Raw genomic sequence first — 23,685 nt, 5'->3', positions numbered from 1 at the left:
TTAGGGTGATCAGCAGCAGCAGCTGGCCTCCTGTGGAAGACAGTGTGATCTTGGTAAGAGTGGCATCCCTTCACCAGCCTCGGGGCTGAGGCTGGAACACATTCTTATCTTTCATAAAAGGTCATTTGGGTCAAGTGTGATTTTATCTGTGATACACTTTGCACTGAAAAATCTTGTACTTTGATCAATACGAAATTACAAATTTCAGGATTCCTTGCAAACTCTCACCAGGAGTAGAGAAAAGATATACTTTTAAAATCTTCCTTTCTCTCATTCCATTTCTTCAGGAAGTTGGTTTTAACATTAGATTTAACTAGGCTAAAAGCTGGTTATCAGGCCTAGAAAATATTTTTTGCTCCTAGAGGAAAAAAAAAAATGATGTCAATTGTGCTGATCCCATTTATCATGAACGCGGATAGAAAGAGGATAAAAATAGAAGCCAATTATGTTTTCTTTTGAAAATGTAATGTATACTTTTTAGAATTTGAGATTAAAATCCATTTACTTTTTGTCTCATTTTGTGCATAATTACATACATTCACAGATGAGAAATATATTCAAGGTCATACAAGAAAAGTGTATTTAATGCCAAAAGTAGGATTATAAACAAAGTTATTTTTATTCTAAACTCAGAATATGTGTCAAAATACCATTGCTTTGTTTCATAATTTCTTGATAAATCATAAATATGAGATGCCAAAACACTATCAATCGATATGTACTAAGTAAAAATGTCAGACTTATATTTAGAAATTTCAAGGACGCAGTACACTTTCCTACTAAAACAACACTCACAACTTGCTTGGGGCAAAAATATTGCTTAGTTTTTAAATATCAAGCATAAATCATTCCCTTAATGAACATTATCTTTAACCTTCATTTAAAAATATGCAAGTGTCCTCTGTCATAGAAGATGCCAAATAACATGCATCAACAGAAATTAATAGGCAATAGAACTTGATGAATCCCACTGGAGAATATTTTTATAATGAAAGCTTGGCAACACTTCCTGTGATTAATCGTGGTAATGACAAACTCTTAGCTCCAGATAAACTGGCCTATTCCTTCTTTCTGGCCTACTCTTTGCCTTTCTTTTTTCCTTCAAGGAAGATTAACAACTCTGTTTTTTTCCTGTGATGTCTCACTTCCCTATCCAAATTTTATTTTTCCCAAGAGCTTTCAGATCACCAAAGGAGGAATCAGTCTTGGTCTCTTTTATAGTAAAATGTACTCTATATTTCCAGTGCTCAGCACTGATCTCACTGCATAAGGATTTGGATATATGCTTCATCTGGAGGGGGAAAGTTGGGTGGTCAATAGATAATCCACACTTGATGATTTGCTTCAATCTGAAGATTTACCTGGCTAAACAGTCTTCTTCTGGCTCAGTAGAGATCAAAATTTCCATCTCCATGTGATGGTAGCAAGAGGGATAGAAGTGAGCATTACCAAGTGCCCATCACAAGTCCAGTAAACAACATATTTTCCCACTGAAGTTTACAACAATCCTACTAGAGAAGCATCATTATTCCTATATCCTCTTACAAAATTTGGCCCAGATGCTAAGTACTCAGGACTAGAGCCAGAATATGGTCAAGATTTCTTGCAGGTAGGACTTTCCATGCTTTGTTTTATAATAAGAACTTATGTTTAGAAATAGCTGTTACCTTTTAAACTCTCAGGAACATATCAAATATTATTATTCATTTAACAAAACTAAGATTTCATTAGACTCAAAAATTAAATATTAAACCACTAACAAGATACATTTTTAAATTGTATTGTCTCATTACAGAAAGATTATGTGTTCTAGAAATATTTTTAAAATAATATTAATCAAAGTTTTGTTTCATTTCTTTATTGCCAAATCACTTATGTGGGGCAATAGCAAAACTGAGATTTACCCCAGCTTCTGAATCCTGTGATTGGTTGATTTACAATGTGTTTTACAAACTGAAAGTAGAGGCAATTTTTCTACTTAATTAAGCCTGCTGACAGAGTACCTCCCTATAGGTGCAGTGTGCTGTCATTTGGAGCTCGGCTGCCTGTCCTCTCTGCAGAGGGCAATGTTTTCAAATCTGAAGATATTTACAGCTGTTCCGCTTGTTGAGTAATCACTTCTAAAATTTTTCTTCCTCAAAATAAAAATCATCTGGAGACTGTTACTTTCAATAGTATCAGAGCTTGGCATTTTTCAAGATGTGTTCATCACTCTATTTCACAAGTCTGAGCCCACCTCTGAAAATATGAGCCTCACTTTTAAAATTCCCAGTGGAATTCTGGGTGCTGACAGGGATGCAGGGATGCAGGTTCAAGTTCAAATTAGATATTTTTTGCACACATTTCTCCCTTCACATTCACTGTTGCTCTGTACTTGGTCAGAATCCTAGAGTGTGCATCTCCAAGGAGCAGATTTCCATGACCTAGCATCTATCCTGGCTCCATCCTACGGAGATGTAGGATCAAGTCAGTGGCTTCTTCTCCCACCTAACACAGATCTGCTAAGAATGCAGGCATCTAGTGGATCAAAGAAGCAAATATCGTTGTAAGCCATTAAGAAATTCATACAAACATGTTATGATTGGCATTATTTGTCATTAACCTGACCTTCTTCTCAACATTAGTTACAGAAATTGCAAGAAAAGGTCAGTACAGATATGGCACTGAAAAGAAGGATTAGAGGTGTTATTCAATGAAATACATTTTTATTTTTCTATAACCCAGTTGAAGCTCCAAAAAATCTGGTCTGTTTATTGTTCATGTCAATGTATGGATTTTTCATTCATTTGACTCTAGTAAAGAAATTGTATTTGTTGGTCAAGCAGAACTACTACTAGGTATGTGACCTCAGGCAAATTACTTAAATTTTCCAGGTCTTTTCTCCAATTGAAAAGTTGTGGGGACGGGGGTGAGAAAGACATAAGGCAAATGGAAATGGATCAGTTTGCATTACCCAGTTCAAAAACTCTGGCATTACGTATCTTTCTAGAACTCTGACCTTCAGCAGGGGGAGCTCTGGTTGGGAGCATTGTGTACTCAGAGCTCCACAATAAATTGTAGGAGCAAACTGAGACTTACTGTTTGAATATAGCATTTCCAAAGCTGAGTTCAAAGTACAATAGCTTAATTTGGAACTTTGACTAGAAATGGCTGCAGCTGGAGATATAGCTCAGTGCTAGCATGAATACCATGTGGAGGGTCCTGGGTTCAATCCCAAGCATAGATGGATGGATGGATGGATGGATGGATGGATAGATGATAGATAGATAGAACTAAACATTTTCTAGAAGCAAAGTTAGAATAAAAAGGTCAAATAATTGAGATGTGTTATGTACATGTACCAACTTCCCATGAGCAATGTACTCATTGTGCACTGCCAACATGTACCAGTAAAAATAAAAACTGAGAAAAAATAAAGTCCTTTACACACACACACACACACACACACACACACACACAGTCAGCAATCTAATTGTGAGATCTTGGAAGTGTCATGTGTCCTTTTTTTCAATGTTGTTGGAAATTAAAGGGTGATGTGGGGTAGGGTGGTAAAATTTGCTTACTGTCCTTTACAGAGTTATTAACACAATAAAATAATCAACCAGATGCGAGAGTTTTATGCAACACAGCACAAAAATGTTGAATTTAAACTGGTGCATTAAGTCTAAATAAAATTTTTGTAGTTCATAGGATATTTAAAAGCTAGATAGCATCTAGTTCTTAAAGAAGGGATATATTTAATTCATATATATATAAATTTAACAAAGTATATAGAGAAAAGCTAAACTGAATCTGCTACCATACCAGATTATAATTTATTTTTTAAAATCAAGATATTGCTAATAATTGGAGTTTTGAAGTCTAGATATTACTTATTTTAAGAAATAGATTTTGTTTTCTAGGAAAACAATGCAAAGGCACTTTTAGATGATGTTTTCAGTGGAAATTTGGAGATCTCTTACAAAGTGAAGCATTTTTTTAATAAGATATGTCATTACCCCTAAAATTTTGCACTTAATAAATCTGCATTTGCATATATTTTGCCTTCTTGTAATATACAGGGCACTTTTTCATTCTTATCAATAATAAGAGTTTTTATTACAATGAACAATTATAGAGTGTATACTGTGTCCTAGTAAAGCTGTCTTAGGTGCTGGGTTTTCAAAGATAAGTAATCCACAGTCTCTGTTTTCAGATACTTGAAAAATAAGTTGAGATTGATGATATGTAAGCAGATATGTTTAATAAAGTATAGTAATATAAGCCTACTCATGTTTTGTAGGCCTCAGAGCAAAAGCAGTGATTGCTTCCACTTGGGGGAGATGGAAGGATTGGAAAAGCTGTTTGACAGAGTTGACCCTTGAGACTCACAGTTATCACTGTTGTTATTAGTGTTGTGGTGTCCTTCTTCCTTTGGGAAAAGACTTGAGGATTGGATTGTGAAGCAGGGGTTGTTGGGGTGAGAAAAGATGTACTCTGCTGACAATGAAAGTAGCCTAAGCATATACAGAGTAATGAAATAATAGCATGTCCACTTCTCATCATTCCAAAGAAATCAGTGAGATTGGAACTTTGCCCAAAATAAGTGAAAATGAAAGTAAACTTTTTTTCTCAGTCTAGTTGTAAAATTATCTATAGATGTAGCAGAGAGTGCCTAAGCAAAGCTGACTATGTAGAGGTTGTCTAGAAATAGGGCAGTGCAGTTGTGCTGAGCATTTAGGGCTATAATAGAGATAATCCAATCCACTGGGTAATGACCAGGCCTGCATATTCTGAAGGCCCACTTGAAAACAACAGATTGGAAAAGAAGAAAAATGCTAGAAAGCAGGAATTTTAAATCTCTAGATCTTCCTTTTTCCTGGGAATCCACTTTTATCCATCATTCCATCCTCACATACACCCCAAACTATATGAATCTCCTTTTATTTCAAAACTCAAGTTTGAGGGGTGTGTGTGTGTGTGTGTGTGTGTGTGTGTGTGTGTGTGTATTATGTAAATGAATGGATGCAGCAAGGGCAAGGAGAACAGAAAGTGTCTTTGTACTTCTTCCTAGACTATGTAGGATACCTCATATGTATACAGTCCTACAAGTTTAAAAGAAAATCCAAGACAGAAAATATGGAAAAACACAATTATATATCCACCATTTTAAATGAAAGTGGTTTCTGGATTACCTGGAGGCTCATCCTACACACCAATTATCAATTATGTCTCCTCTACTTCCCCTCCCTCCTCTTCTTCTTCCTCTCCTCCTGCCCCTGCTCCTCCCCATCCTCCTTCTCCTTCTTCACCTTCTCCTTTTTCTCCTTTCCCTTTCTCTTCCTCTCCTTCTTCTTCTTTCTCTTTCTCCTCTTTTTCCTTATTTTCCTCCCATTGCTCTTTCTTTCTTTTCTTCTTCCTTCTTGTTACAGGTCTGATCCAAAGCAACAGACATACTGTAAAACACCAGCAGAGACTCAAACCTTAACAATGACCACAGTTAGAGAGGACATTCATCAATGGTGACCAACTTCCACTTTAGTCACCACATTAGGCTGGCATATGTGGTAAACATCAGCTTTGGTCATTTTTTTTATTGTCTATATATTTCGATAGACAAACTAGACTTTAGATTGTGGCATTACTCAAGTCCAGATATTTCCCTTCTCCCTTAGGAAACTTTCTCTCAGAGTAACCAAGTTCTTCAGGTCATTGCTGCTAAGGACTGAGGGGGCTGCATGCTTGTCAATTCCAACTCACGTTCAATTATGTAAAGTATTTCCTGAGAGAAGGAGAACCAGTCCCAGTGCCCGGAAGGAGGCTCCCCCACCCCCATTCCACGCTCCTAGGGCAGAAAAGGTGAGCCACATGGGAGCCAGAAGCACCCGCCCTCCCTGTGGAAATGAGAAGACATGCAAACAAGTCTCAAAAACAGACTTCTGGATCACCTAGAGCAACCCCAAAGGGAAACGAGATGGAACAATCCAATACCCAACCACCTGGACTCCCTGAACTGGCAACAAAAGAGGATCTGGGAAAAATGAAATCAGAAATAATTTCTCAGATAACAGCAAAGATTGTGCTCATAGTGCAAGACATGATTAATAAATCTAGAGAGGACACAGATAGAAAAATAGAGGATCTGAGGAGCCTGATGGAATCCCAACATAGGAAAAAAATGCAATCCATAAAACAGATGCTTACAGATTTCCAGGACATTAAAAACTCCATTGAAAGTCTACGGAGCAGAATGAACCAAAGTGAGGACAGAACTTCAGATGTAGAAGATAAGATTGCAATTAGTGACCAGGAAAAGAAAAATTGCTTTAAAATTGTAAGGGAACATGAGAAATCAATCCAGTAGCTGTTAGACGATGCAAAGAAGACTAACATACAACTGATTGGAGTCAATGAAGAAAGAGGAGAGAGTGCAGGTGACATAAAAAAACTGTTCACAGAAGTGATGGCAGAAAACTTCCCAAGCAGGGGAAAAGAACTTGACATACAGATAAGTGAGGCCTATAAGACTCCAACTAGCCTTGATAAAAAAATCTACACATAGGCATATAATAGTTAGGATTCCAGAAACCCAACAGAAGAACAAAATTCTACAAGCAGTGAGAGAAAAGAAACAAATCACATACAAAGGAAAGCCCATCAGAATTACAGCAGACTTCTCAATGCAAACCCTCAAGGCAAGAAGAGCTTGGAGTGATGTATTTCAAGCCCTAAAGGAAAACAGCCTCCAACCCAGATTGATGTACCCTGCAAAACTATCTTTCAAAATGGATGGAGAAATAAGATACTTTCATGATAAAGAGCACCTTAGGAAATTCATGAATACCAAACCAGCACTCCAAAACATTTTAGACAATACCCTAGGAAAAGACAATGAGGATCACAACCCTGGAAGCCCAGCAGAATGAATCCATTGGGCGTGACAAATTAAACACAAAGGGGGAGAATCCAACAAAAAGAAAAAGTCATCACAAGCCTTCTAAAACTTTTAAATTCATCTCCCTAATAAGTGTATAATTCAATCTTGTTTTTGTACTGATTAGTATTTTTCTGATTCTAGAGTTGCACACCCTTCCTTGTGCTGGCTATTTATCATCTTCTTATGTCTACTTTTTAATTGGGTTGTCTATTAATGAGCTGTAAGAGTTCTTTATAAATTCTGGTCATAGGTTATATGCATTGTAAATATGGTCTGTTTAAGGACTACTTTTCATTTTAATGATGTCATTTAAAGATCTAAATTTTGATGGAATCTCATTTATCAATTTTTTTTTCTTTTGTACATTATGTTTTTTGTATCCTAGGTAGTTCTTGCCTACCCTAAATTCATAAACATTTTCCCTTATAATTTCTTCTTAAAGTTTTATACTTTTAGGCTTTCATATTTAGGTTCATAGATCCCTTCAAGTTATTTTCATTTATGGACAAAAAGGGTTGAGGTTAATTTTTTATATACAGATACCAGGCGTTCTAGTGCTGTTTGCTGAAGACACTATCTCTTCCTTGGCTCTTGAATTGAGTTTATATTCTATAAAATGCTAATGTTAAATAATCTTTCAAAACTCAGTGGACCATATATGTGTGGTTCTATTTCTAGATTCTCTGTTTTATTCCAATGATCTATATGTCTTTCCTTACACCAACACAGCCTTGATTACTGTAGCTTTACAAGAAGTCTTAAAACTGGGTGCTAAACGTCTTCCAACACTGTTTTTGTTTTTGTTTTTGGCTTTTCTGGGTCCTTTGTACTCCCACATAACTTTTAAATTTCAATATCCAATTCTTCATTTATAGCAAGTATACATAGACCTGGATTTTTATACATACCTTCTGTTTTCTAATCCTGCCAAATTCAAATACAAGTTCTACGGGCTCCTAGAGATTTCTTAGTTTTTTCTCTGTAGATGATTATTTCATCTGCATATAAAGATTTTGCTTCTACTTTGCCAATCCTATCCTAATTGTGTCATTTTATTGCCAGATTATTTTGGTTTGGGCCTAGGTTTCAAAGTTTAATGGACAGATAAACAGTAAGCATATCTGTCCTTCTTCCCCACCTTAAGGAGAAAACATTGTATCTTCTCCATTCATATAAGGCATTTCCTCTGGAAGTATGGAGTACATCTCTTTAATTTGTTCAGAAGGTTCTTTTCTACTTCTAGCCTCCTGATAGCTTTTACTATGAACAGCTGTGGAATTTAATCCAATACTTTTTCTCCAACTAGTGACAGGATCATATGACTTTTTCCTTTCCTCTGTTAAAATGATGACTTTTGGGGGTGGATCTTCCAATACTGAACCAACACTGCCATCCCTACAATAAAACCGCTTTCTACATACTGCCAGATCTGACTTCTAATAGTTTGTTTTGTTAAACAAATTTCTATCTCTGTTCATACTTTTTTCTTCTATTATCTTTATCCAGTTTTAGGATTAGCACAATGTTGAGTTCCTGAAATGAGGGGAGGAGTGTTCCTTCTTTTTTCTGCTTTAAATATTTGATATAATTTATCAGTTAAAATGTATATGAGCCTGATGCTGTCATATAAGTAGGTTTTCAAGCTAGGAATATACTTTCTTTAATAGGTCTTATTCAAATTTTATATTTCCTCCAGAGTTAGTTTCATTAATTTGTCTTCCAAGGTACTTCTTAGAAGTTGTCAAATTTATTTCAAAACAGACTTTGGAAATATGCTTTCTATATCCTTTTAAATTCTGTAAAATTTGTGGTAATGTCTCTCAGGTCTTGATATTTTAATTTTAAAAATGTATAATTGATATTGTGTAATAGGAAGTAAAGGTCTAAAGGAGCAGGGGAAGTAGGAGGGGTAGGGGAAAATAAAGAAGGGAAAAGAAAAAATATGTGAAAAGGAAAAAAAAATGGAAACAAAATCTTTGCAAATCGGGAAGGGTGGAGGGGGTGAAGGGAGGGCAGGGGAAGAGGAAAAAAATAAGAACCAAGATACTCATGTAATGGTACAAGATCCCAATGATGTATGTAAATGTATTTAATACCTAAAATGTACCAATAAACTTAATGGGGGGGGAGTATTTCTTTCTCCTTCTTCTCCTTCTCCTTTGGCATTAGGAATTGAACCAAGGACCTGCATTGAGCTATATTCTCAGCTATTTTAGCTTTAAAAAAATTTTTTTTTGAGGTAGAGTCTTGCTGAATCACTAAGTTACCCAGGGTGGGCTTGAACTTGCCACCCTTCTGCCACAAACTCTTCCAGGGTGTTGAGATTATTGGGAAGCACCACCACACCCACATTTTTGATGTCCATTCCATTTCTCCATTATTTCAGATTTCCCTCATAAATCATTTTGATTCATGTGAGAACCTCCTGGAATTGGATAGGCATTGTTATTCGGCTGCCATATATTCTTTCTCACCTTCTTCCTTACTAAGTGTCTTAGTCACTTTCTCATGGGTGAGATACAATGCTCAACACATACAACTTAAATGAGGAGAGGTTTAACTTGGCTTACAGTTTTTAATGGTTTCAGTCAAGTGTTCACTGGGTCCAGTGCAGGAGGGCATGGTAAAAGAGCCTGAGTGAGGAAAGCTGCTCAAATTATAGCAGTGAGGAAGCAGAGAAAGAAGGGAGGAACCAGGAAAAGAGATATACCTTTCTAGGTCATGACTCCAGTGACCCAACTCTATATAAGCCCCACCTCCTGCCAAAAGTCACACTTACCACTTCAATAATCCAGTCGCCCTTAAAAGCCTCACCTTTGAGAACATGAGGCTCCTAGACGATGTCTAGATATAAACCTCAATACTAAGAGAAATCAATTTTCTTTGAAATATCTATGAACCCAGTTTGAATAATATATTTCTCCAGTCCCCTCCTTTGTTCCTATAAATAGCCGTATAATAACTGTGGCCAATGAAACATAGGAAGATGTCTGCTAAGGATTTATGAAAAATTTTCTTCTGTGATACAGGCTTCCCATCTTCTTTGCTCCTTATTATATCCTGCCAACTCTGCAGAGGTGATATCCAAGATGTTAGCTGAATAATAGCTAAATGCTATTATCAAAGTGGGTACTAGGTTCAGAAACCATGATTTTAAGGTTCATGGAGATGAGTCATATTTCCTGTAGTACCTGAAAACTACAGCGATTTATAATATGTTAGCTAAAATGTAAAAGAGACCTAAATTCTAAGTACTATAATGTAGAAATTTAAAAATCTATATTAAAATTATCTTCTCTCTGTGAGTAGAAGAAATTGGAGTCAATCCTATTTTAAAGTGCAAAATATAATCAATCATACCATCAATGCAAAGAGGAATCTCCTCCCCAACACACATATTGCCTTCTCTTAGTTCTCCAACTTGATCTCAGAAAATAGATGATTGACAAAAAGATGCAAAAAAAAAAAAAAGTTTCAACTGCAAAGATGAAGAGTAGGCAGAGTTAGCTTGGGGATCACCAACATTCATTCTCCTTTCTCGGAAGTGGCTGCCAAGCTGCGGAAAACATCTCTCACCTTTCCATTACATCTAGATGGGATTATGTGACTATTTCTCATTGAAACATAAGCCAGTCACATGCTTCCCTTCTGGGCTGAAAAGGTAGGTGAGATTCTTCATGAACTTTTTTCTGTCATCTGACTCTGAACACCTACAGGTAAGAGGTACTATAATATTGAAGGTTCTTGAGTCCATGAATAATCACATGGATTTCATCTGCCAACCAGGCATAACTAAAGAACTTTACATGAAGAAGGAATATGATTTCATCATGCTAAACTACCCAGACTTTGAGGTATATTTGTATCAAAGGCAACCTTAATGTAAGTAATATAAACAGCAAAAGTAAAAAGTGCACATTTTACTGAGTTAAACCTGAAATATCTGAAAATTACTATAATGATTGAGTGAACACAAAAATAATTGATTTTTCTGCCTTCAGGTAAAAATAGTACACTATTACAAATTAAATTAATTTATAGAAAAATGGAGAAAGTTGCAGTTTTGTTCTCCCTTAAATCAGTGTTTTAGAAAATTCATACCTGCTAGTTACTATCTTTTAATTCTCCAGTCTCCACTTAGGCTGAATATAGTCTGATGCTTTGCTAAGAATTTCTCTTATATTTTGTAAGAGTAAAATGCATACTCTGCTCTGTCTGGCTTTTCAACAAACCAGGAGCTAGTGCAATGTGCAAATGTTTCTGAGTAGGCGATTGGGACTTAGATTCAGAAGTCAACTACATTCTATAGGAACGTTCGATATAATAGAAACTAAGAAGAACATCATTGTTACCTCTGAAATTAGAAAACTTCTACTCTAGTCTTCCCAGAAACTCTCTTCAAGCCTAAAGTGTTTGGATAGAGGAGCTATCTTGCTCAAAGACCTTTCCAAAATGTCAGTATTATTCCTTGTCCCAATATGAAGAATGGCTTCTGCTCTGAAGAAGCATTCTTGAAATCAAATTGGAGGAATCTATAAAGTCCTTCCATGGACCAGACAGGAGGAGCCACAGGCCAGTCAATGTTTGTGATTTCAGTAAGAAAACAGCTGAAAGAGAAAAATCCTTCATAAAGATCTCTTTTCTAAATTAGTGAGACAACATTTCTCTTAGTAATTACAGAGATTCTGTGAGTTGGTGTGTTAATTACCATCCATTTATTCTTTCATAATCAGAAACTTTTTAGAAATAAATTACTTTGTACGAATTTACTTTGGGGTGAGTGTGGGCTGAAACAGGACAGGAACTGTTTTCTTCTTTTTCGTGTCTGCTATTTGCTCTTTGCATTCATTTGACTACAGTGTGTTGACAAACCCATGTGTTGTCCAAGTAATGTTCTATTGCAAAAGTAGCATACTTTTTTCCAGTGAACATCCAGATGTAAAACAAAATATCTTTTGTGTTTTGAGCTTATAAACCTGTTCAAACATCTGATTAAGATGAGTGCTTTAGGATTTTACTAGTAACCAAAGCTATATGTTAAAGGAAGAAGTGTCTCATTTGTCTTAAAAATAGATTTCAACTTCATTTGGGGGTGGCATTGGGCTTGGCTAAAATACATAATTATTCCTGGGCATTTTCCACAGTTAAGAACCATAAAACAAGTTAGTCTCTTGGTCATTTTCTGGGAAAGTTCTTGAGAAAGAATTGATTCAACTGGCACATTTCTTACGAGTTTTACTTTTCTTATTCATTTGCCTAGAATATAGTCAGGATGCTGGACATGGAGCAGCCATTTTGAAACCATGAGGCAACAAATAGGAGGGAGGACAGTGGCTAGAAGTATAACTCACTGGGTATACCCTAGCAAACATGAGATCCTGGGTTTGATCTCCAGCACCTTAAGACAAAACAAAGTAAAACAGACAGGATGATGGAAGTAATGGGCTAAGGATGATTAAAAGAAAGAAATAAGAGTTTATGCCCCTAAAGGCAAGGATTCTGCCAGACTTGCTCTGAAGTACTCCAGAATTAATGACACTATAGAAAAAGAAAGCTTGTACTTTCTTTTGTTAATTGGTTAATCTATTGAACACTAGACAATTTCTTATGAGCATCCAATCCTATGCCAACCGGTCTCATTAGAAGAATACAAAAATCTTTTTATAAGTTTCCAAATAAGTATTACAAAAACATTCACTTACTTAGGCAATTACTTAGCTGATGTAAAGTTTTTTAAACATTCTTATGCACTACTTAAAATGACTCCTCCAAAGACTTCTACTAGGTCATGGTAGATCCAGTTCCCATAGTTGAACATAATATGAATGCTTTTCACTCTTGCATTTTTTCATTCAACATTTACCAAAAGCTGAATAAGCACTATCTTAGGAAAAGAGATGCAAAGATGAAAAAGTGCCTGATTGCAAGAGGCTTAGTTTATTTGAAAGAGAATCTTTATAAAAACACTCTACTTTCCAGTTCCTTGATTCCTGTAAGCTGTTTATTTCACCTGCATTAGCTCTCCAAGAGATGGAACACCTAGCAACACAATCAACATTAACAGAATAAAACCACCGGAAACACAATCATAGTTTACATCACTTACGGTTCAGAACACCATTTCATAATCTGAGAATTTAATTAAATGCTGCACCAACATATCTCTTATTTATAGTTGTGGGAAATAAATTCTCATTCTCTCCACTACAGAACTTGTTTTTTCCAAAATCAGATTACTGCAAAAAGCAGATATTTAGTACAATTCCACTTTGTTTTCTTACATTTCTGTGATTAATAAAAAATCATTGTGCACCAAGTCTTCACTCCAGTATTAAAAGACAATTCTTTATGATAGTATAATGGCAAAACACTGGGCAAGTTTGAGGAAAACCATCATCTACTCACCTCTTCCTCTGCGTCAGCTTAAACTCATCCTTTCACTTCTATTCACTTTAGTTTCCTTCTGAGTTATATGAGGGAATGGAATTAGATCACTGTGTTCTTCTGTAGACCTAAATTCTCTTGTTTCCTCACTCTATTCTCAGTGTGATGCATTAGCAGAAAGCTTCCCAGCTAAGAGCAGAACATTAAGATTATTTTTAAATGATGCATGGCTTCTCTATTACTGTTGCCTCAGGAATGATATGTCTTCACCCACAACCCATATAAAACCACAGTTTTATATATAATTAAACAATATAATGCTGCTTATATTAATAATCCCATATTGGAAGAGAGGACTGAATTTATTATTCCTAGCTCTTAAGAGTGTAACTTGTATTGCATACATTTGAGATAATTGAAAGTTAGCTGGAGAGTATACTGTTTTTAATTTGCTGTATAAAGTATCCCCCAGATAGCTGAGAGTGAATCTAGCAAAGATTATCTCAAAAGAATAGCAATCCCCTTTCTCTATGCTGAGAAATTGTTTTCAAAATCTAAAAAAAAATGATTCACTTTATGCAAAATCTGATACTGGAACTCAGATCTTATTTTCAGGTATAGACAATAGGAGTAATCAGCACACATGAGATCTATGTAGAGGCCACTAGAGATAGGTACCTGTTTTCCTTATTATCGGCATGTCAGTTTCAGAAGTTGAAATGCATAATAAATATAGCCTGTCACATTCTGAATTTAATGTTCAAGAGTAAAAATGTTATCATCTTGCTTACAAAATGGTGTTTAAAGAACATGAATGGTCTTTGCAAATACTTTGGTATCATCATGCAAAACAATTCACACTCCCAACTAACATTTCAATATACAGACATACATTGCCCTATACTCACCACAATGAGTTAAAGGTAGACAAAAGCTCTCGGAGGCAGCCTTAGTGCTATTACATTGCTGTGCCATTCCCTTCATTTTGTGTGTTATGGCATAGGACTTTATAGGCAGTGATTCATCCTGTTAGGTTTACTGCAAATACCAAGGAAGTGTCTTGCACTTGCTGGAAGATTTAGCTTTTATGGTTCAGATTATTCTTCTCATGCAAAAAAAGAGAAGAGAGAGAGAGAGGGAGAGAGAGAGAGAAACAAAGAGAGAGAGAGAGAGGAAGACAGAGAGAGAGAGAGACGTTTGCACTATTCTTAACTCTCCTTCAAAAGGATTTCAAAAGAGAAAGGCAAGAAAGAATTCATGATTTCCATGCAAACTCCCTGCTTGCCTACTGCTGCCAATACTCCTTATTCTTGCTAGTGATGACATTCAGCAAGCTCCCCAGCACTGATGCTTCGTTATGTAAGGCTGTCTAGGTCAAGTGTAGGAGACTCACTGCTGGCCTGTGGAAACTCATGGAACTGTTTCTTCAGATTAACACTTCAGGGGCTATGGAGGCTGGAGGAAGCTGAGCTTTTACTACAACTTTTGGGGGTAAATATTTTTGCATGATTCAGTGGCTTATATACTATAATCTTCAGCCATGCTGAAAGGTGTGAAGAAATGTTACTAAGAGATTCCAATTCTGTTAGTATGCTTGAATAAGCGTAGTAAATCAGTAATCCTAGTTTTGAAACATATAATGAGTAAAAATATCATAAATTAGAATTTTCTTAGATAGCACCATGTTTAACTGTTAAGGAATGAATGTGGATTTGCTGTTTAAACTCTGAATACAATCTGTTTGATCAGAGGTATTGCAGGAGAGCATTGTTAGATGTGGCTATTAGCTGGAAGAGATTTACTGCAGTTCTTGGCTGTTACATTGCCCTTGTCTCTGATTCCAAATTTGTTTCCCTTGTAAATGAGCCATATGTCTGCCTGTATTCGTCTTCTGTTATTATTATGTGTGATAAGATAAGAATGAAGCCTGTGTAACCTGGCAGTTAGGTGACTTCCACAAATAATAAATCCTGCCTACTTAGTTTCAAGGTGAATACTGCAGTACGAGCGCCATTCGACACTAGCACAGTGTGACGCTGGGCTAACTGCATTGGCTCAAACCAGGCTGTGATTAGGAGACTTAGAGGGAAGATCCCAGGTTTGAAGTGAACACTTATTCACTGTATGAGTAAAAGTAGAAACAGTTTAACACTGATTCTGTTTTAGACTCTCACACTGTGTCCTATTAGTAACAGAAATTAGTTAAAATAGCAGGTTCTTCTTGAATGCTGCAGAAAGCCTGAAGAAGTAGCAGGGTAAGAGTGCTATAGCAATATGACACTGGCAAGAAATTTTAATATTATTTAGTATGATTTAGCTAAGGATGATACAACAGATGGTACCCAAATTAAAAGATAGATGGATATTTTAAAAGTTGAGGGCAAATGCAGCATATTTGAGAGCATTTGGCTTCCTATGCATCCTTGGCAAGGGAATTTCATGCCTTGGACAAGATGCTATGAGTGAGGGAATTGAAGGCTGTGTAAACATCTTCATGATCTCAAAAAGCTAAATGGAAAGTTGATTATCAGTACTTTGATTGGGTGTCTGTCAGAGAAGCCTGGCATGAGGGAGGTTAATTACAGAACATTCCCAAGGTAAAAAAGTCATTTTAAAGTATATGAAATTTCTGGCCTTTTAAAAATTAAGTTAAAGAAATGAAAACGACTGTTACTGATCTCAATTTCCTTAGGAGTACTTTTCACTCTATTAACCATGATTAACAGTAGCACATTGATTATTTATGATGCAAATATACTGCTTTTATGCTGTATTGACTTGCTTAAACATGAACATGTTTTCCCTAATAATTTGAAGAGACAGTTATGGTCCCTTGGAGCCTGATTTTATATTACTGATATCAATAGGCATTTCTCCATAGATGTAACTTGGCACAAGAGCCCTGTCATGCCAGGGTTTACTCAATTTGGCAGTTGGACTAGTCTTCAAAAATACAATGTTAAAAATGAGGCATACATACTTAACTGTACTTATAAACTTTAAATTTATATATAAGACAGCATTGTCATTGCCTAAACTGTGTATACATGATTGATGTTTAATGTTGTTTCTATTGGTTTTTACTAAAAAAGAGTTACTCTTTCTTGTAATAAACTGAAAATACATTGATTTCTTTATTTGTAAAAGAAGGAATTTGAACTAAGTGAGACATGACTTTGACTTGTTTCTGCCATTGATCTAATTGTGTTCCTCTATAGGAAGTAGCATTATTAATCAATCTATCCTACAGTGCGATGATGTTTTTAGGAAGATTATAGTTTTAAATGCCTTTTATATTAGATCAGTATTTACTAAGTGCCTACCAAAGGCTGGGCCAGTTATTCTCAAAGTGCTGTCCTGACCAGCAACAGCAGCAGCACTACTTGTGGACCTGTTGAGAGTGCAGATTTCAGGCTTCTCCAGCCCTACCGAGCCAGAACCACTGAAGCTGGCTTCTAGCAATTTGTTTTCTTAAAAATCTTCCAGGTGATCACGAGAGACACTAAAGTTAGAGACCCACTATGCTAGGCAGCAGCTCAGTTAAATATCATAAAAACAGTTGTTATTACATACAAATATGGATCACATAATTAAATCCTGTTTTTCTCATTGCCTAGATATTCTAATGTTAGCAATACTGTTTTAAAGTTTTATGTAATTATTTAGTAATCTGAAGTTGAAATATGTCCACAATAAACTATTTTCTAACATCTTTTTTAGAACTTTAGTTCTTAAAATGTAGTGTGATGGGAAAAACACATGAAGACTTTTCTCTTTTCTTTGTTCATGGTGTAGCTTGGCACACATCTCTGCCCATTTTTGAAGTTCAGTTACTCATCTCTGAATAAGTGGTTCATCTTAGCTCATGTTTCTCAGCTTGACATGATTGGAATTTTGGGTTAGCAAGTCTTTCCTGTGGGGTCTGACTTGTGCCAATAGAATATTGAGCAGCATGCCTGACCTCTCCCTACAAGATGCCAGAAGCAACTACCAATTATGACAATCAGAAATATTTCTAGACATGGACATATATCTCCTGAGGTTCAAATTGTTCAATATGAGTACCATTGGCATAGGTTAACTTTCCCATGAAAAGTTCTCAATAAGACAAAAAGCACTTTTTGGAAATAAGTAGGTTAAAAATTACAGAAAAATAAATATATATCTTACAAGCTCTCTGTCTCCCTTAATATAAAGTAATTTGCTAAAATACTGTTATGGCTTATATCTAGACATCTCCTCCAATGCTACAGGCACTCATAGGTGGGGCTTTTCAGTACTGGCTGGAGCTTGGTTGTGTGAATATGGATTAAGGATGTGTGATAGTTAAATTAGTCCCCTAATTGGTTTAGCATAGCTCTGGGTGTGAATAATGGGAAGACCCACCCTGGGTGTGGGAGCCATCATCAGTAGGCTTGTAGCCTGAATGGGATAAAAGGGAAAGAAAGGCTTGCTGCTGCTGCTTTGCTGCTTCCTGCTTGCCATTTTACGGACTGCTTCTTCTTTGCCTTACACCTCTGCCATGCTTCCCTGCCTTGCAGCCAGCTGGCTATGGAGTGAAACCTTTATAAATTGTGAGCTAAAAATAAATCTTTCCTAAATGAACTGTGGGTATTGGATATTTTGTCCCAGCAACAAGAAAGTAACCAAGACAGATTTTGGTATTGAGGGTAGGGTTGTTGCTATGACAGTACCTGACCATATGGTCTAGAAAACTTTGGAACTGGCTTGCCAGATGAGTTTGGAAAGGTTTGGCAATGCTAGCTGGAGATGCAGCCCTAGGATCTTATGAGCTGAACTTGATAGAAGATTCTGGTTGAACCTCAGAAGACTAAAATGTTGACTATAATGTATCTGGAAAATACCAAGCCCAAAGATTTCAATTGGAAAGTATTCTATTGGCAGTTGGACTCCAGACATGTGTGTTATACTCTGGCAGAAAATATGTCTGCAATTTGCTCCTATCCAGAGACTTTGCAGGAGACTGAGGTTAGTGGGGCAGATGAACTAATCTGGTGCAAGAAATTTCAAAGAAGTCTAATGTTGAGGTAGTGGCATGGCTACGGTTGTGGGCTTTTAGCCACATTGATGTTGAGAATCCAAAGAAAAGAGCCCAGCAGAATGATTTAAAAAGTTTGAGTTTTGCCAGAAAGAAGGCTCCAATAAAGTTGTGGATGGCAAAGATGGATCAGAGGAGACCTTGGTTGCTGAAAAGCCATACACTTCATTTATTTATATTTTATTAATTTTATTGGTATGTTTTAGGTATACAATGTAATAACATTCATTATTGGAAATTTGCACCTTTATGTACTCTCTCTTGATAATTATTTTTCCCCATTCCCCTGCCCTCTCTTTAACCCCTCCATCCCTCCCTATTTACAAAGACTTTGTTGCCATTTTTTCATTTTCTCATATTAATTCCATACCCATCTTTCTTTTTCTCTACCCCTCCCACTTCCCCTTCCCCTTTGCCCCTTTTCTTCCTATTTCATATTATCTATATACCCTTTAGTCCTTATTTACACTTTCTGGTTTTCACACTACAGAAACTATTCAGTATTTACACATGTGTGTCCTATTTTTTTCACTTAAGAGTATAGCCTCAAAGTGCCTCCATTTAGCTATAAATGTCTCTAATTCCTCATTCTTTATGGCTGAGTAGTACTCCATTTTATTATTTTAAAAAACCCACATTTTCTTTACCCAGTCTCTAGTTGATGGGGAACTGGGCTGCTTCCAAATTTTAGCTATTAGAAATTTTGCTGCTATGAACATGGGTGCACGTATATCACTGTGGTATGATTCTTTTAATTCTTTGGGGAAGATAACCATCAGGAGAATAGCGGGGTCAAATGGGACTTCCAGTCCTTGTTCTTTGAGGTATCTCCGTACTGATTTCCACAGTGGTTGCACCAGTCTACACTCCCATCAGCACTGGAGCAGTGTTACTCTTTCCCCACAGCCTCACCAGCATTTGTTATTGGTTGATTTCATGATAGCAGCCATTCTTTCTGCGGTGAGGTGGAATCTCAGCATTGTTTTCATTTGCATCTCTCGAATGACCAGTGATGTTGAGCATTTTTTCATGTATTTATTTGCTATTTCTACTTCTTTGTGTGAGAAATGTCTGTTCATTTCAGATGCCCATTTTTGGATTGGGTCTTTAAATTTGGGAGGTCTAACTTTTTTAAGTTCTTTATAGATTCTAGGGAGTAGATCTTCGTCTGAGGAACTGCAGGTGAAGATTTTTTCCCACATTGTGGGTTGTCTCTTCACACTGTTGTTCGTTTCTCTTGCTGAAGAGAAGGTTTTTAATAAGAAGAGTTCCCATTTGTTGATTATTTGTGCTAGTTCATGGGCAACTGAGGTTATGTTCATAAAATCTTTTCTTACACCAACGTCTTCAAAAGTTCTACCTAACCTCTGTTCCAACTGGTTCAGAGTTTCTATTTTAATATTTAGATCTTTAATCCATTTTGGTTTTAGTTTAGTGCATGGTGAGAGATACAGGTCTAGTTTTAATCTTTGGCAAGTTGAAGCCCAATTTTTCCAGCACCATTTATTAAAGAGGCTATCTTTCCTCCAGTGAGGGTGTTTGGCTCCTTTATCGAAAATGAGATGGCTGAGTGTGTCTGGCGTTGTTTCTGCATCTTCTAATCTGTTCCACTGGTCCTCAAGTCTGTTTCTTTGCCAGTACCATGCTGTTTTTATCACAGTAGCTTTGTAGTAGAGTTGCAAGTTGGGGATTGTGATACCCCCTGCCATGTCTCTGTTACCTAGAATTGCTTTTGCTATTCTAGGTCTCTTCTTGATCCAAATGAATTTTTGGATTGTTTTCTTGAAGTCTATGAAGTATCCTGCTGGGATCTCAATTGGAATTGCATTAAATCTATATAGCAGTTTTGGAAGTATGGCCATTTTCACTATATTGATCCTTCCTACCCAGGAGCAGGGAATGTCTGTCCATTTTCTGATATCACCTTCAATCTCTCTTTTCAGAGTGCCATAGTTTTCAGAGAACAGGTCTTTGATTTCTTTCGTTACAATCATTCCTAGGTATTTCAGTTTTTTGGATGCTATTGTGAAAGGAATTATTTGCCCTATTTCTCTCTCAGTGAGTTTGTCATTGGTGTAGAGGAAAGCTATTGATTTTTGTGTGTTTACTTTGCAAACAGCTACTTGACTGAACTTGGTTATTAAGTCTAGAAGACTTTTGGTGGAGTCTTGGGGTCTTCTATATAGAGTATCATGTCATCTGCAAATAATGACAATTTGACTTCTTCATTACCTATCTTTATTCCTTTTATTTCTTTCTCTTGTCTAATTGTTGTGGCTAATGTTTCCAGAACTATATTGAACAAGAGTGGTGATAGTGGACATCCTTGTCTTGTTCCTGATTTGAGTATGAAGGATTTCAGTTTTTGACCATTTAGTATGACATTGGCTGTTGGTTTTTCATAGATGGCTTCTATCAGTTTGAGGTAGAGACCATCTATTCCAATTTTTTGTAGAGTTTTTATCATAAATGCATGTTGGATTTTGTCAAATGATTTTTCTGCATCTATGGAGATAATCATATGGTTTTTGTCCTTGGCTCTATTGATATAGTGTATTACATTGATTGCTTTGTGTATATTGAACCATCCCTGCATCTCTGGGATGAATCCCACTTGATCAGGGTGTATGATCTTCTTGATGATCTTCTGCATTCTGTTTGCCAGTATCTTATTAAGGATTTTTGCATCTATGTTCATTAGTGAGATTGGCCTATAGTTCTCTTTTTCAGTTGGGTCTTTCTCTGCTTTGGGGATCAAGGTGATGCTTGCTTCCAGGAATGAATTTGGGAGTATTGCTTCCCTTTCAATTTCATTGAAGAGTTGAAACAGTAGTGGCAGCAGTTCCTCTCTAAATGTCTTATAGAATTCAGCAGTGAAGCCATCAGGGCCCAGGCTTTTCTTCGTTGATAAGTTTTTAATTACATTTTCAATTTCATTGGTTGATATTGGGTTGTTCAGAATTTTTAGGTCTTCTTCATTCAACTTTGATAATTCATATGTAGCTAGGAATCTGCCCATTTCTTCTGTGTTGTCCACCTTATTGGCGTATAGGTTCTGGAAGTAGGTATTGATGATCCTCTGGATTTCTGCTGGGTCTGTTGTAATTTCACCCTTTTCATTCCTAATTGCATGGATTTGGGCCTTTTCTTTCCTTTTTTTGACAAGATTGGCTAAAGGTTTGTCAATTTTGTTGATTCTTTTGAAGAACCAACTCTTGGCTTCATTGATTTTTTGTATCATTCTCTTCATCTCCATTGCATTGATTTCTCCTCTGATCTTTATAATTTCCTCCCTTGTATGAGCTTTGGGTTTGTCCTGCTCTTCTTTTTCTAGAAGCTTGAGGTGCAGCATTAGGTCGTTTAATTGGGCTCATTCTGTTTTCCTAATATGCATATTCACTGCTATAAATTTCCCTTGTAAGACAGCTTTCATTGTGTCCCATAGATTCTGATATGTTGTATTGTCATTGTCATTTAATTGAAGGAACTGTCTGATTTCTTCTTTAATTTCCTCTGTGACCCATTGGTTATTCAGAAGTGTGTTGTTCAATTTCCACATGTTTATAAAATTTTTTGAGTTTCTTTTGCTATGGATCTCCAATTTCATTGCACTATGGTCTGATAATATACAGGGGATAACTTCAATGCCTTTGCACTTACTTAAACATGTTCTATGTGTGAGTATGTGCTCTATTTTGGAGAATGACCCATATGCAGCTGAGAACAATGTGTATTCTGATTTTGTGTGGTGGAAGACTCTGTAAACATCTGTTAAGTCCATTTGTTCAAGAGTTCAATTGAGTTCTAGTATTTCATTACTTATTTTTAGTCTAGTTGATCTATCTATTTGTGACAGTGGGGTGTTGAGGTCCCCCACTACATTTGTATTAGTGCATATATGACTTTTCATGTCTGTTAGTATTTGTTTTATATAGTTGGGTGCACTAGTGTTTGGTGCATAGATATTTATGATTGTCATCTCTTCCACTTGGACTCTTCCCTTTACAAGGATGTAGTGTCCATCTTCATCTCTCTTAATCAGTGTTGATTTGAAATCTAATTGATCTGCCAAGAGGATAGCTACTCCTGCTTTTTATCAGGTTCCTGTCACATGCAGTATTGTTTTCCACCCTTTAACTTTCAGTCTATGAGTTTCCTTTTGAATGAAGTGTGTTTCTTGTATGCAGCATATTGTTGGATTTTGCTTCTTGACCCATTCTGCCGGTCTATTTCTTTTGATTGGTGAATTGAGACCATTAACATTGATGGTTATAACTGAAACGTATTGACTTGTCATTGCCATGACTTTTTCTTTTTGTTGGGTTCTCCCCTTTTACATTTATTTTCTTGTCATGTCAGATGGGTTCATTCTGCTTTGCTTCCTGGGATTGTGATCCTCAATGTCTGTTCCTAAGATATTGTGTAAAATTCTTTGGAGTGCTGGTTTGGTATTCACGAAGTTCCTAAGGTGCTCTTTGTCATGAAAGTATCTTATTTCTCCATCCATTTTGAAAGATAGTTTTGCAGGGTACACCAATCTGGGTTGGAGGCTGTTTTCTTTTAGGGCTTGGAATATGTCACTCCAAGCTCTTCTTGCCTTGATGGTTTGTGTTGAGAAGTCTGCTGTGATTCTGATGGGCTTTCCTTTGTGTGTGATTTGTTTCTTTTTTCTGACTGCTTGGAGAACTTTGTTCTTCTGTTGCGTTTCTGGAATCTTAACAATTATATGCCTCTGTGTAGATTTTTTTTGATCAAGGCTATTTGGAGTCCTATATGCCTCACTTATCTGTATGTCAAGCTCTTTTCCCCTGCTTGGGAAGTTTTCTGCCATTATTTCTGTGAAGAGATTTTTTATGTCATCTCCACTCTCTCCTGTATCTTCATTGAGCCCAATCAGCCTTATGTTATTCTTTTTTGCATCATCTAGCAGCTGCTGGATTGATTTCTCATGTCCCCTTATAATTTTGAAGCAATTTTTCTTTTTCTGATCACTAATTGCAATCTTATCTTCTATATCTGAAATTCTGTCCTCACATTGGCTCATTCTGCTGTGTAGACTTTCAATGGAGTTTTTCATCTCCTGGAAATCTATTTGCATCTGTTTCATGGATTCCATTTGTTTCTCATGTTGGGATTCAATCATGTTCCTGAGCTCATCTCTAGATTTATTAATCATGTCTTGCACTAGAGGCACAGTTCCTCCTGTTTTGTGAGAAATTATTTCTGATTTCATTTTTTCCAGATCCCCTTTTGTTGCCAGTTCAGTGGGTCCAGGTGTTTGACTATCAGAGTGTTCCATCTCATTTCCCTTTGGGGTTGCTGTAGA

General features: G+C 36.4%; 1 protein-coding gene and 1 long non-coding RNA gene across 3 annotated transcripts in view; one reads left to right on the top strand and one right to left on the bottom strand.

The window, feature by feature from the left end:
* Nucleotides 1–14,376, bottom strand: part of LOC106010469 (uncharacterized) — a 135,966-nt gene extending 121,590 nt beyond the window's left edge. For both annotated transcript variants that reach the window (XR_015446845.1, XR_001184266.3), the window contains exons 1-2: nt 14,209–14,376; nt 13,322–13,489 (exon numbers count right to left, since the gene is read on the bottom strand). This is a non-coding gene — a long non-coding RNA (uncharacterized LOC106010469). The remainder of the gene's footprint in view (nt 1–13,321; nt 13,490–14,208) is intronic.
* Nucleotides 14,377–14,656: 280 nt separating this feature from the next.
* Nucleotides 14,657–23,685, top strand: part of Scn1a (sodium voltage-gated channel alpha subunit 1) — a 171,950-nt gene continuing 162,921 nt past the window's right edge. The window contains exon 1 of the mRNA XM_087199801.1: nt 14,657–14,791. The gene's annotated coding sequence lies outside the window, so the exon portion shown is untranslated. The remainder of the gene's footprint in view (nt 14,792–23,685) is intronic.

This window comes from Heterocephalus glaber, unplaced genomic scaffold (assembly GCF_053883595.1).
Source record: "Heterocephalus glaber isolate CG9 unplaced genomic scaffold, H.glaber_assembly_v1.0 deba00000347, whole genome shotgun sequence".
Taxonomy (NCBI): Eukaryota; Metazoa; Chordata; class Mammalia; order Rodentia; family Bathyergidae; genus Heterocephalus; species Heterocephalus glaber.
This window is presented reverse-complemented; position numbering and strand designations above follow the sequence as displayed.